The sequence below is a fragment of the Temnothorax longispinosus genome, chromosome 3 (assembly GCF_030848805.1).
Source record: "Temnothorax longispinosus isolate EJ_2023e chromosome 3, Tlon_JGU_v1, whole genome shotgun sequence".
In the NCBI taxonomy this organism is placed as follows: domain Eukaryota; kingdom Metazoa; phylum Arthropoda; class Insecta; order Hymenoptera; family Formicidae; genus Temnothorax; species Temnothorax longispinosus.
Window position 1 is genome coordinate 9,807,072 of NC_092360.1, and position 12,313 is coordinate 9,819,384.

A 12,313-nucleotide genomic window follows, 5' to 3' on the forward strand; every position below is an offset into this window, starting at 1 on the left:
AAGAGGAGAAAGAGAAGGAGGAGAAGGAGAAAGAGGAAGAGGTGGAGGAGAAGGGGATGGGGGACCACCACCGAAACGACAGAAGCGACGGGTTGGGCCGGCCGTCTACAACCTACAACGCGTGACCTGCCCGATGACGCGGGGATGAACGAGTCCGCGCATATTCCACTGTGTACGACCCAACGAAAGGGCTCTGACATGTGACCGGGCCGGAGTGTGCATCGTCCCGGGGTGCGTCCCACCGTCCGTCCGTCCGTCGGGCAGAGCAGGTTCCTGTGCGAGGCGAGGACTTCCGTGGCCAACCACGTGACGATCTTGGTGAGTTGCTCCTTGTACTCCTTGTCGCCTCCCAAAGGAATCCCCCGTATATCGATGAAAGGGAGGGGTGGATTTTCTAATGGTGGTTTCGCGAAACCAAACATTAATGAACGAGAACTGCACGGTGTGGATTTCAGATGCAAAGGGAAGAGCGGGAGAGGCGATCGAAAGATTCATTAGTTATATAGTATAATATTTTCTTCAATTGTGCATCTAACTAAGAAAAATCCGGCTTTTTACAAAATGTGATGTGTAGTATGTTCGCTTTCAAAATTTAACGATAATCGAAGCATTTTTTATTCTTTTGCGGGGTTTTCTTCTCGAAAAAATTAAAAACACATTTTGAGTACAAAATTAGAGATTATTGAGAAAAGAACTAATCAATAGTGCTTTAGAAAATATATAGAGGATAATATAAAGAATGTTTAGAAAATAAAGCCTTATCTTTAAATTATTTTTAAATTAATTTTATATATTAACATAATTTATTGTCTCTATATATATGTATGCGTACGCGCGTACGTGCGCGAGTGCATAAACGTGTTTGAAAATCAAAATATTTCGAAGATTGAAAATAATTTAAAATGTGCTATCACATATTAAAAGTTTGAACCTTTATGTAGACCATAATAGAAATTTTATGAATGTTTTAAATAAGTAAAAATCTTTTTAAATATTTCTATGGCAAAGTGTTAAGGAACAAACAATTTTATTTTAATTAATTTTATATAAGAGAATTTCATACCGATAAAATTGCAAATTTCTCAGAATAATATGTTATGAAAACAGCGCTGACACGCATTGATCAGATAAATTTAATCTCTGTATAGAATAAATAAGCTACTGAAGGAATTCTTTTATCGTAATACCGCGAATATAATGTGCATGTGACTTTGCTATCAATCATTAGTTAAATTAAATTGAATTTAATTTATACCAAAAAAAATCAATTAAGATATGTTATCATTGAGATAATATATCAAGATTCCTTAATGTATATATATTCAAACAAAGCAATAAATCGTCACTATGAACCTTCGCGATTAATTATTTCAATCAATTAAAAAGTTCATCACTTCACAGAATTTTATTACACATTTTCTATTCCTGTTTTTTTATTCAAAAGACAATGTTTTTCCGCGGATTGGCGCATAACGGAGATGGTATACATCGCGGAAGTTTCAAGCGTCGCGAGTTTGTCTCTTCATCAATGGTCTCGTCGCATAGTTAGGGAAATAGTTTCGCTTATTTCGCAGCTTTACTGTCTGTCGTGATGTCTCATGCACGACTGTACTTCCCGATATCTTTGCTTATATCCTCTTTTCTTTATTTCTCAACTCGACGCGCCGTCAAGGATTGCAACTCTCGCGAGACTATAACGTCGCGTATACTTTCTCGACACGTATCGAACTCCATTTGTAGAATTGCAAAATACGTTACTAGAGTATTCCACCGCAAACCATTGCATTTTCATTAGATTCGAAGGTAACATATAGCCTGCGTTCGTTGATATATATATATATAATAACTTGTATTACAGATTTTATTTTCCCAATAGCTCTCTTTGTGAATAAACGAACGCAAGCTTAATATATAAGGTAAATTGGACATAGGTTGAAAACGTAAATCAATGAGGAAGAGAATTTCAGTTGTATCGATTGGTTAATCAAAAGAATTAAGGATATTGAGATTATGAGCGATAGAAAGAAAATTATATGTACTAAAAAAAAGTATAACAAATTCAATTGCTTGCAAGGTATGAAAGAAAATATGAAAAGTAATGAAAAGTACGAATGAAAAAAAAAAACTGCTTTTACATCGTTTCTGCGAATCTTAAGAGAATCTAAAAGCGATGAATCTAAATCGGAGTTAAACGCCAATTTTTAATATACATAGTTATTAGATTAGTGATCTACAGAATTAGGAAAAAGCAGAAAATAAATTTTTCGCGCCGCTAACAACTGCAACTGCGGGTTCCACGTAATTTTTTCATCAATTTTCGGGAGTTTAGATGCACCGTGGCAAGTAACGACGAAAAAATATATATATTCCAACGTTGCTAGAAGAAACATTGATGTTTCGTGCGAGAAGTTCAATGCTTACGATCGCGTGTCGTAGGCCGAACATATACATACGTATATATATACACATATACATATAAAATATATATTGAATACATACTGGAGGCATGGTACATGCCGGCCTGACTCGCGATTACTTTAGCGCACTTGTCGTGGGGTTTGGATATAGAATACGGTAGGGTTGCGCGCTCGCGTGTGGCTGCCACACGATGGGGCACGACACAGGGGAGGCTCGCGGAGGTGTGCGAGCGTGAAGGTTGATTCACGCTCGGGGTACAACGGTATAGCTCTCTTCGCGATTGTGCCTCGATAAAGGCGATAGCAGCACAGCCTCGTGCATAACAGCCGAATTTATTCCGGATTTTTAAGCGAATTGTCGTCGTTGCGAAAAACAATTTCTTTTCTTGGGAAAAGGGGATAAGCGCAAAACCAACTTGTCCGATGCGGAACATTGTGCGGTGTGTTTCGCGGGACTATATTTTTTCACGTAAATCCGGTGCTTCTTCGAAAATACTTCTGTAAAACAGTTTCGTAGTTTTATTGTTAGGTAAGCGTGATATATTGACCTCATTTGTTTTGATTTGTTTCCCCATTTTGTTAACTAAATCTTCTCCAGAAAATGGCAAATAGTTTGCGCGTTAAAATAAATTTTTGTAAAAGATTTACACGAGTGCGCTTTCGTTTCGACTCATGTGGTATAAAATAAAAATTATACAGTGAATCGTAAGTAAAATAACATTGCTGTGTGCTCTATTTAAATTCTATGAAGTTCGTGTTAGGTTAACGTTTGGCAACGAACACCGCCGCATGAGCCGCACCGGCGAGCAATTTGCAAACGTGGATGGCACGCAAAACTCGCTTAAATCATCAGACGGTATGGTCAAAGGTTAATTCGCTGGAGCGGAAATTGAAGACCAATTAGACAACCGGAGTATCCTACCAAATTGTACCGTAAACAGTAAAGTGCTCGCGATCAATCGGCAATAGTGCCGCTTTCCAAATATCCCAAATATTTCCGATAAGTATCCTAAATTAAATTTGCGTCAATTTTCGCGTAACGGGTTGATCAGTTTATATCAATATCTGGTATACGTTATATGCAGAATTTATTTTAACTTTTGTCATATTAAAAGGAAAATAGTTTGTGTTTGCTCTTTGTTGAGTTTTAACGTTTTTAAAAATTTTTCAATGTGTATCTTCATTTAAATATCAAAACAAAATTGGAAAAAATTGTCGCTCCTCAATTTATTTATTTTTATACATTTATTTTTGTGTATTCTTTCAATACAGTAAAAAAATAAATAAATAATCTCATATAATTTCTTCGATAATTTATTGGGTTAATATGCGTCTCGTCGCATTTCATATCAAAACTTCAGACTTTACATTTATTTAGTTGTAAGATTTGATATTTAATTCTGTTTTTTGTTTGCACTATTATTATTCTGAGTTTGTACACATAAATATAAATTCTTTTATTATTTAAATAATGTGTATTGTATTTACATAGCAGAGCAAAATGGGTAAAATATTATCAAAGTATGTAATCCACTAATCTCATAAAATAATAAAGAATTATTTGACAGAGTCCGTATAGCGATAAATAGCTTGGTATTTCAATTGGACTCCAATGACCTTATTATACAATCATTTAATCGATATTATAGTTGCTCTCTATACAATTCCTAAATAAATATGCATTCAAGAATATCGGATATAAAATAACAAATCTATATTTATGATGATATCTTTTTGACTCTTTTCTAATTGATTCTTTTATCATCAAGTGATTCATTACCTTATACATTTTATTTTTCTTGGTAAGCAAATAAATGTATTTTAGATTTAGGGAGTACGTCATGTCATTTATTTTTTATTTTACGTAAAAGAAGATTTATGTATTCAATTAACCACTACGCGGTTATGCGTAAAAAAGCCTATATAGATATTTCTTTGTGTTAATTAGGCAAATGTCGAATTGTTATCATTGTAAGCCATATAAATGTTAATCAATCATGATTGATTATTCGAAAAGACTCGATTTGCCGGTCAATGGCTTTTGCACGGCCCGGCCGGTAAGATTTGGGCGATAGGCATCGGAGTTGGTATACTAATCTGCTCATACACTGTAGCTTGGCATGGTTTCTCTCCCTCTCTCCTAATACGCTTCTGCGGAGTATAGTCTGGGAATAGTTTCTGGTTTCTAGAATGTCAATTATACATTAGATTAGATATAAACCGCGCATCCCCAAACACATGTACGATCACCGATTCATTTCGAACGGCTAAATCTAAATGTAAGTAGAAGACAACAAAACTCATTTAATTGTAAATATGCATGTCTTATTCGGAAGAGTATAGTAATATTTTAAAAATAATTTCAATAGGTCAAAATAGACCAATAATACCTATAATATGGACAATAATACCTATAATATGGACTAAATAATACCTATAATATGGACAAAAATTTTCGAATTTTAACCATTTTAACGATATTTTAATTATTAAGAAAATACACAGAATATGATAACAGAATTGACGGCAAGTACTTGCAATTTTATAAAATTATTTAAACCTTATTACTTTTTTAAAATAAATGCTTACAGATGTTTTAATGTTAACGTGCTCAATGATATAGAATTAAATCAATTCTCGCGTAGGAAATTTTATTTTATTTTACTCCAATATCTCTAAATATATGTGAATTATTTCTTTCTTTTCTTTTTATCTTTTTTTTACGATTTTTACTTGTATAGTTGATTTTAATACTTGTATAGTTTGCCAATCCATTGCCATTTCATGTGCCAGTCGTGCGAGGAATTGCGTGTTATCGATTGGGGAAAAAAAACGCGAAAAGTATACACTTTTCTCTCTTTGATAACGAGAATTAAAGAGTCGGCATTAAAGCCGCGGCAGATCAATCAAATCACTAAGCTAAAAAAAAAAATGCGTCAACTTCCTTTACCTGAGCGCCGAATCTCTTTGTGTGTGACGACCCGGGAATAATATATAACTGAATTCTATGTGGTCGTCAATCTGGGTTATCTCGCGATCGCGATAATTATATTACGGATGTCCACAATGACCTGGATCACGGTCGAATTGTTCGGAACAGTTCCGCGGTTCCGCTATTCGGCGGAATGAAAATCGCGCTACCCGAAATAACACTTGCGGTATTACGCACGAAGGAGAGAATAGTGGTGGACGCGTTCATTGTTAAGTAATTTACGCGCGACATCTTTACCGGATTACGCGCCAGACACAACACGATATATAAGGGATAATAAATCAGTATAATGCGCGATATAATGCACGGATGATACACGGAAAGACAGCATAACGAAAGACCTGCAGAGTTTAAATCGCAAGATTTACGATACCGCGACCTGATGCCATGGACTTCTCCGTGTCGCCGTTAATGAACGTGACGAGACCATGCGTTCTGAGGTGATTTAAATAATTGTATGTCAGCAGTGTCGGCACCCGTCCGCTGACAGCCGTCGTGCGTTGCGTGTCGTAGATTTATTACCCGCATGCGTTATATGTATATATACGGGATGACGACAAGTTCGAAGTCGACGAGAGTTATTGTTTCGGATTTATTGGTTTCTGTCAATTACCATATCGATACAACACTCGCCCGTGGAGACGGAAAAAGGAGCGCGAACTTAATGAACGAACAGGAAACAACGAGCTCTTCCTTCTCGCCTGTTCGTCGCGTTATCAATTTATAATTCGTATATAGGTTCTAGCCGCGCTTGTTCGCGACGCGGCGCGGTGCCGATAATTATTATGCGCTTGTACCGGACCTGGCACGTTTATTATGCCCGTGTTTCTCGTCGGAGTGACTATGCGAGTGACAATGCACGCGCGTGCCGTGACGGGCCCGAAATGTAATTTAGCGTGTCACTAAACTACCGGCCGGAACAGCAACGACAATATTTATCTAACAATGCAGAATTTATCAGCAGCTGCACACGACGTTACACCCGTCGGTTCCGCCTGTCTTCATTTTCTTTTTTCTTTTACGAACGTGTTACGAGAGCGCGAGAAATTATTTGTTCCGTGCCTCTCTTTATTGCGGCGGGTCTCTTCGGAACGACGTCTGACGTCTCGTATCCACAATTGACGATTACGAGATGATGCATGAACGCCCACACACGTTGGCATTATTATTCGACAACTCGACGACTGCGTTCACCGATCGTGTTATCTGGCTGTGTAAACACGTAATAATTTCCGAGATCGCTGCATCGTCGCCTAGTTGATGATATAATCGATGTACAATCACGCGATCGTAATGGACGCGTAAATTACAGTTATGTCTTTACTTGATACTACTTTTTTTATTGATAAGTTTATTTCCTTTGTTGTTTCTTTTCTTTATGTTTTTATTATGGATTTTTTTAAAGTTTTATCTGAATTAGCTAATATATAAGCAATATAGGGGCAATTTTTGTAATAACTTCGTATCACTAATCTTTCATGTATAGTAAGTGACTAACGCTTATTGCTTTATCTGATTTTATTTTGATTATCTGATTATTCTGCAGACCAACTAATTATTGCTTATCGCTTCTTCTTTTTTAAGCTTCAGTTTGTTAATTACTTTTCCCGTTAACTTCAAGAAAACGTAATGTAGTTTATTTACAGCAAATGCTTTTATTAATAATTTTTGAGACAGTTACCTATTGTACGATTCAATTTTAGTTTTCCCCGTGCATATTAGTACTGTAATTAATAATAATAATATATTTAACTTCAGCTTTTTGCCAAGAAGTGGACTTGATTTACAATTTTATCTTACCACATTTGTACCTCCCACACTTTCGTTCATTCCTCTAAGACTAAACTTATTCCTATTCCTGTCTTACTCTTCTTTATTATCTCTTTCTCCTTCCAGAGCTCCTGCCATTTTCCTTCCTCAGTATCCTGCTTCTTGTAGTACCATAACAATTAACTCTGACAGGGTTTTGCAGAATAAAATTTTATGCCCGTTTCACGTCCAATTCACGTAGACGTTTCTCAGTGAATTTTCAAGTTTTACCTCTTTTACTACTCGTTTTTAAATCGTTATCTCACAGACTTTCATATAGTTCGTTTATATTAATATATTAACAGATCAAATTTTTCTATCAATTTCTACGAGAATTCAGTCGTGCATTGATTAGATTTATTACTATCAGCGTTGCTTTTTAGTTTTCGTCAGACTAGACTTAATGGCCCTGAAGTATAAATTGATAAAATAGTAAAATTCCAAACGCGAACGCGTATATCGAACCGATTTCACGGCCGTTAACGTTATCGACCCGCACCGGCGACACGTTCGCATTTTAAGGCACTTTCGACGATACTTTTAGATAAATCGCCCATCGCTGATGCTAGATATGTCCTCGACCTACGCGCACGTGATATGCGTGCGTGCACAAGCTTAACGAAGACCGTGTTGATGGGTTAGTACATATATATATATATATATATATATATATATATATATATATAATATACATATATAAGTGAGTTATTTCTGTTATGCCGATATCGCGAAAGGCGCAAATGAGATAAAAAAACAGTGACGTGTCTCGGAACGATGTTGTGAGTTCAGTGAGATATGCTCACAAGCGATCGAGAATGTTCCGTGGAAGATAGCGACTGGGCAGATTTGCAAAAGAGGAGTGTTACATCGCAAAACGAGAACGATATGCTTCTACGAACACGATGTTATATTTACCACTTAATATCTACATGCATACGTGAACCGTTATCTCTTATTCATTGATGTCAGTCAGGAACGTGACAGTCATATTACATGAGACAATAGAAAATTGTATATGTTGTTAGAAGAGGAAGAATCAATGATGCGAATAATTGATGTAAATATAGCGGGATGTAAATATATAAGGATGACAATGTAAAATGACGATATCATTATCTATAAATATCATTCTATAACGGTACAATATATGTTTCCAATAAACACATAAATTATTCTATAATACAAAGGTATACTCTATAATACAAAGTGCTCGTTTAATAAAAGTTACATAGCAATGGTTACGGTAAATTTAATTTTATATATATAGTGAACATTTTTAAATGACATACGGAAAGAAAAAAAAATACATAATATTTATTTATTGAATTCACCGAAACTTTATTCGTTTATCTCGGCACAATTCGAATAAATTGAATCCTGGAATCGACGTCGTTTATGTAACAGAATTAAAGAACTAAATACACGTGAAGTATCGATCAATCGCACTATTTGTTGATACAATTCCTTTGCAGAGTTTTCCTTGCAGAAGTAATCGTGACACTGGACGCAGAAAATCCATGAAATAACGCTTGATAACGCTCATTTCTTATTATATCGAATCAATATTATTTCAAGCTGAATTAATGAGAGCGCTGAAGCGCTCACGTTTCATTAGATGTTAAAGTCGAAAAAATTCTTATTGCCATCGAGAATATGCCGAAGTTCGATATTGAGCTGTACAGCGATGTCGAGAAAGAAAAAAAATTTTATTTCATGAATTTCTCTTATCAGAGCTCTGTCACTGTACTGCGAATAAGTACGGAAAAATTTGTATGCAATATTCTGTCATGAGATTAAGCTGGCGATTAAATTCATAGACATGATTATGGTTATCGATGTAAATTTAGTTAACGCCATTATTGTCGCTTTGCCAACAATATGCACTCAATCGAATGGACGTTGTTTAAGTAGTAAGTCAGTAAATCCTATAAAATCAAATTGTAAGGTACATCTATCCGCTATCCGCTATATAGATTCGATTGATTGCATTTCATATTGCATGCGCCGATTAAATTCTTTCGTCGAGTTTTGCGTTGACGGAAATAACTCGGGCAAATTGAGGGCTAAATGCAAACGAAGAGCAAAAAAACGGTCGTTTAATCTCGATCATATCGACTCGAGTGAGACGAGAAATTTCGAAAAATTGTTAAGTAAAATATCTTGACGACTTTTTCAAGTCGTGTGTGTGGTTACAAGTTTATCGCACGGCTACTTACCGACATTATACGAGATAGAAAATTAACAAATTGTCACATGATTCGATTAACGGGCTATTGTTATTGTAGTCACGTTAAGATTTTGAGTTTGATGCAATTACCGCGATTAAATTTGCAAAGATTGTCATCCATCTATTTACTGAAACATATGATATGTTAGGTATAATGTACATACATTTTGAATGGGCAATTACATAGTGTTCCATATCGTGCATGGAACGATACTCGGTTTATCTGATCATTTTATCTCATCAATGCATTTATTATGTATACTTCTTTTCCATAAAAATTCTTTTCAACTTCTCATTTTTCCTTCATTTATAAACGTTGTGTATGTTTCGGTATTGAGTCAATGATTACTATAATCCAACGCATTCAAAATTCTTGCCTCCGTTTTTCCTATGGCATTTGCAATTGCGATCACATTCTCTTTTGCAACGTTCCACAGTTAGTTAAAAATTCACCAATTCTTTTATTTTTATTTTATATTCTTATTTATTTACTTATGCTTTCAACTTATTGTTAGACATGACCTCTTGGTATATAGACTATTTGTAGCTCGGTTTTAGTTTTAGTTTTTCATACGGCATTTTTTTTAATTTGTATATTTAGTAATCTTTACTCGTATTAATTATGACATAATCCCTTTCATATTTACTTTTGTATCGGCTGAAGAAGATCTCAGTGAAGTTTGAAACGTTCTACCAATTTTGTTTAATTGATAATAAATCATATTTTATTTTATGTTATTGATATTTTAGTTTTCTCGTTTATTGTCTCTTGAATTTTTCACTTTGTTCCATGCTACATTTCTGTCGTTTTGTACATAAAATTTTGCGTTTTTTATGCTCGTTTCTATCTTTATTTTATCTGTTATCTTCTTCACCTAATTTCTGAATTTTATTCCAGACATGTGTTATTAAGATCTACTGCGCCATCTCTATCATTCCATAAAATTTCTCTTTTTCCTATACTGCAGTCAAAAATTCTAATTTATTGCCTCCAAATGTTAGATCTTTCTCTTTACTTTTTTTATTTCGATCAGCTGCCGTTCGATTCATTATATCTTATTGTTAATACTTATTCTCATTGTTAATAATTTAGCCTGTTTCCTTTATAAATTATATTAAATATACTTCTATTATTTTTATATTTTGTTATTTTCTTTAAATTTCTTTTATATTGCTTTATTACGTGGTCAGATATAGCAACAGTATTGCTTCTTCTTTGCACATCTCTTTTTTGCACGCATTTTTTTTACTCTTGTTTAATCTTGTAAAATGTCAAACGTTGGCAATTTTATATACGTTTGCAATAAAGTTATTATTAGAATTATTATCATTATTATGCAATGCGATATTAATACAATGTCCAAGATAGAGACATTGCAACGGTAAAGAACTTGAAAAATATCATGTCAAATGTGAAAATTAGTAAAACGTTAATTCTATTGACAAATGCGCAACGTCTGAAGATTTATGCTTACGTACATTGCGCAAAGTTGCGATATTGGCTGTGTCAACCTTGAGGAGACCATAAAAGAAACAGGGACACGCAAAATGTTACTATTTAGCAGGCGACGATAAGATAGTCAAAGTAGCATCAGTAATATTGGATGGTATACCTAAGTTCGTCAGTTTTCAGTTTTGTGGTTTAATCGCGAGTGAAAGGTGCGGTTCTCAATTCTGGAAATGTGAGCGCACAGTAATGTATTAGAAGTAGTCCATATTTTCGATATGTGGGTGAATCTATTACTTACAAAGGCGAGCGATAAGATAGCGTTGCAACACGCTCGGCAGCTCGCTAATGGACAGTGATACTCGAACGGTCCGCCTGTGAACAGGTTTGCGACAACCGTCGGCGCGCGCGCGCGCGCACAAGTGAACGCGAAACCGGAAGAACCCGGATGCGGGATGTTTCATGTTCATGTACGAAAAGATGGCATTCCACTTCATTGAGTAATCCATGTGCCGTTCTTTGTTAACTCGAAGTTGAAGGTTCACACCAATTGGGGAAAGATCTTATCTTCGCGAAGAAGGGTCAACATTTGATTACTTAATAGAATTTTTACTGTTCGTGGAAAATTGCCACATGCACAAGTGTTTTATAGGTGAATCCCAAAAGAGAGAAAAAGAAAGAATTCGGTGTGAACTCTATTACTTCTGTAATGTGTGAACTGTACGTGAGAATAGTCAAAATGTGTGTTTGTCGATTACGTATATCAATCGACTCTGACGGACTAGAGCGCGATTTTAATATTTAAAAGCTACGTGAGTATATTACGTCGATGGAAACGTAGCCTTAAGCAGTAAAATATGGCGAAGAAGAAGAGTGTAAAAGTCTGTATTATTTACGCTTTCAATTCACCCGTGCATTTGAGATCCTCTCAAGAATCGGAGAACATCCAACGATTCCCTCGTTTAGATATGTGCATTTTATATAGAATACTAAAAAGTAGACAATGTTTATTGTAGATTTATTAAAGAATAGTAGGAAATAATTTCGAAGTTGCATACCAATAGCATGTATATCTTTATTTTCATGTAATCGTAAAATGAAAGATCTTTAATTATATCGCACATTGAACAAATACCAGTATTACTGTTATTTGTACCGTCATAAAATGCCAATATTATAAAATCAATTGAATTTTTATTGTATTTTTTATTCTTTATATTTTACAAAAGAAATTGCAAGGGAAAAAAAAATGAATTGACGTATATAAATTCGGATTTTTAATTTAAAAGCACGTAAAATTTTAGATATATTATATCTATATAATTCTCTTATAAATTACATATATTGTATGTACATTGTTTTACATGTTGTTCATATCATTTTATATTCATCTACAATTCATATTTTTCTACAATTTCAGT

The 12,313-nt window shown here is 34.7% G+C and overlaps 1 protein-coding gene across 4 annotated transcripts in view; it reads left to right on the plus strand.

Annotated features, from left to right (window-relative positions):
- The window catches only part of Fucta (glycoprotein 3-alpha-L-fucosyltransferase A), a 28,719-nt gene continuing 16,406 nt past the window's right edge, over positions 1–12,313 (plus strand). Inside the window, exon 1 of one of the 4 annotated variants that reach the window (XM_071772231.1) lies at positions 1–318. The gene's annotated coding sequence lies outside the window, so the exon portion shown is untranslated. Of the gene's footprint in view, positions 319–11,247; positions 11,705–12,313 lie in introns of those variants that run through there. The other 3 variants (XM_071772229.1, XM_071772232.1, XM_071772230.1) reach the window with 3 other exon arrangements.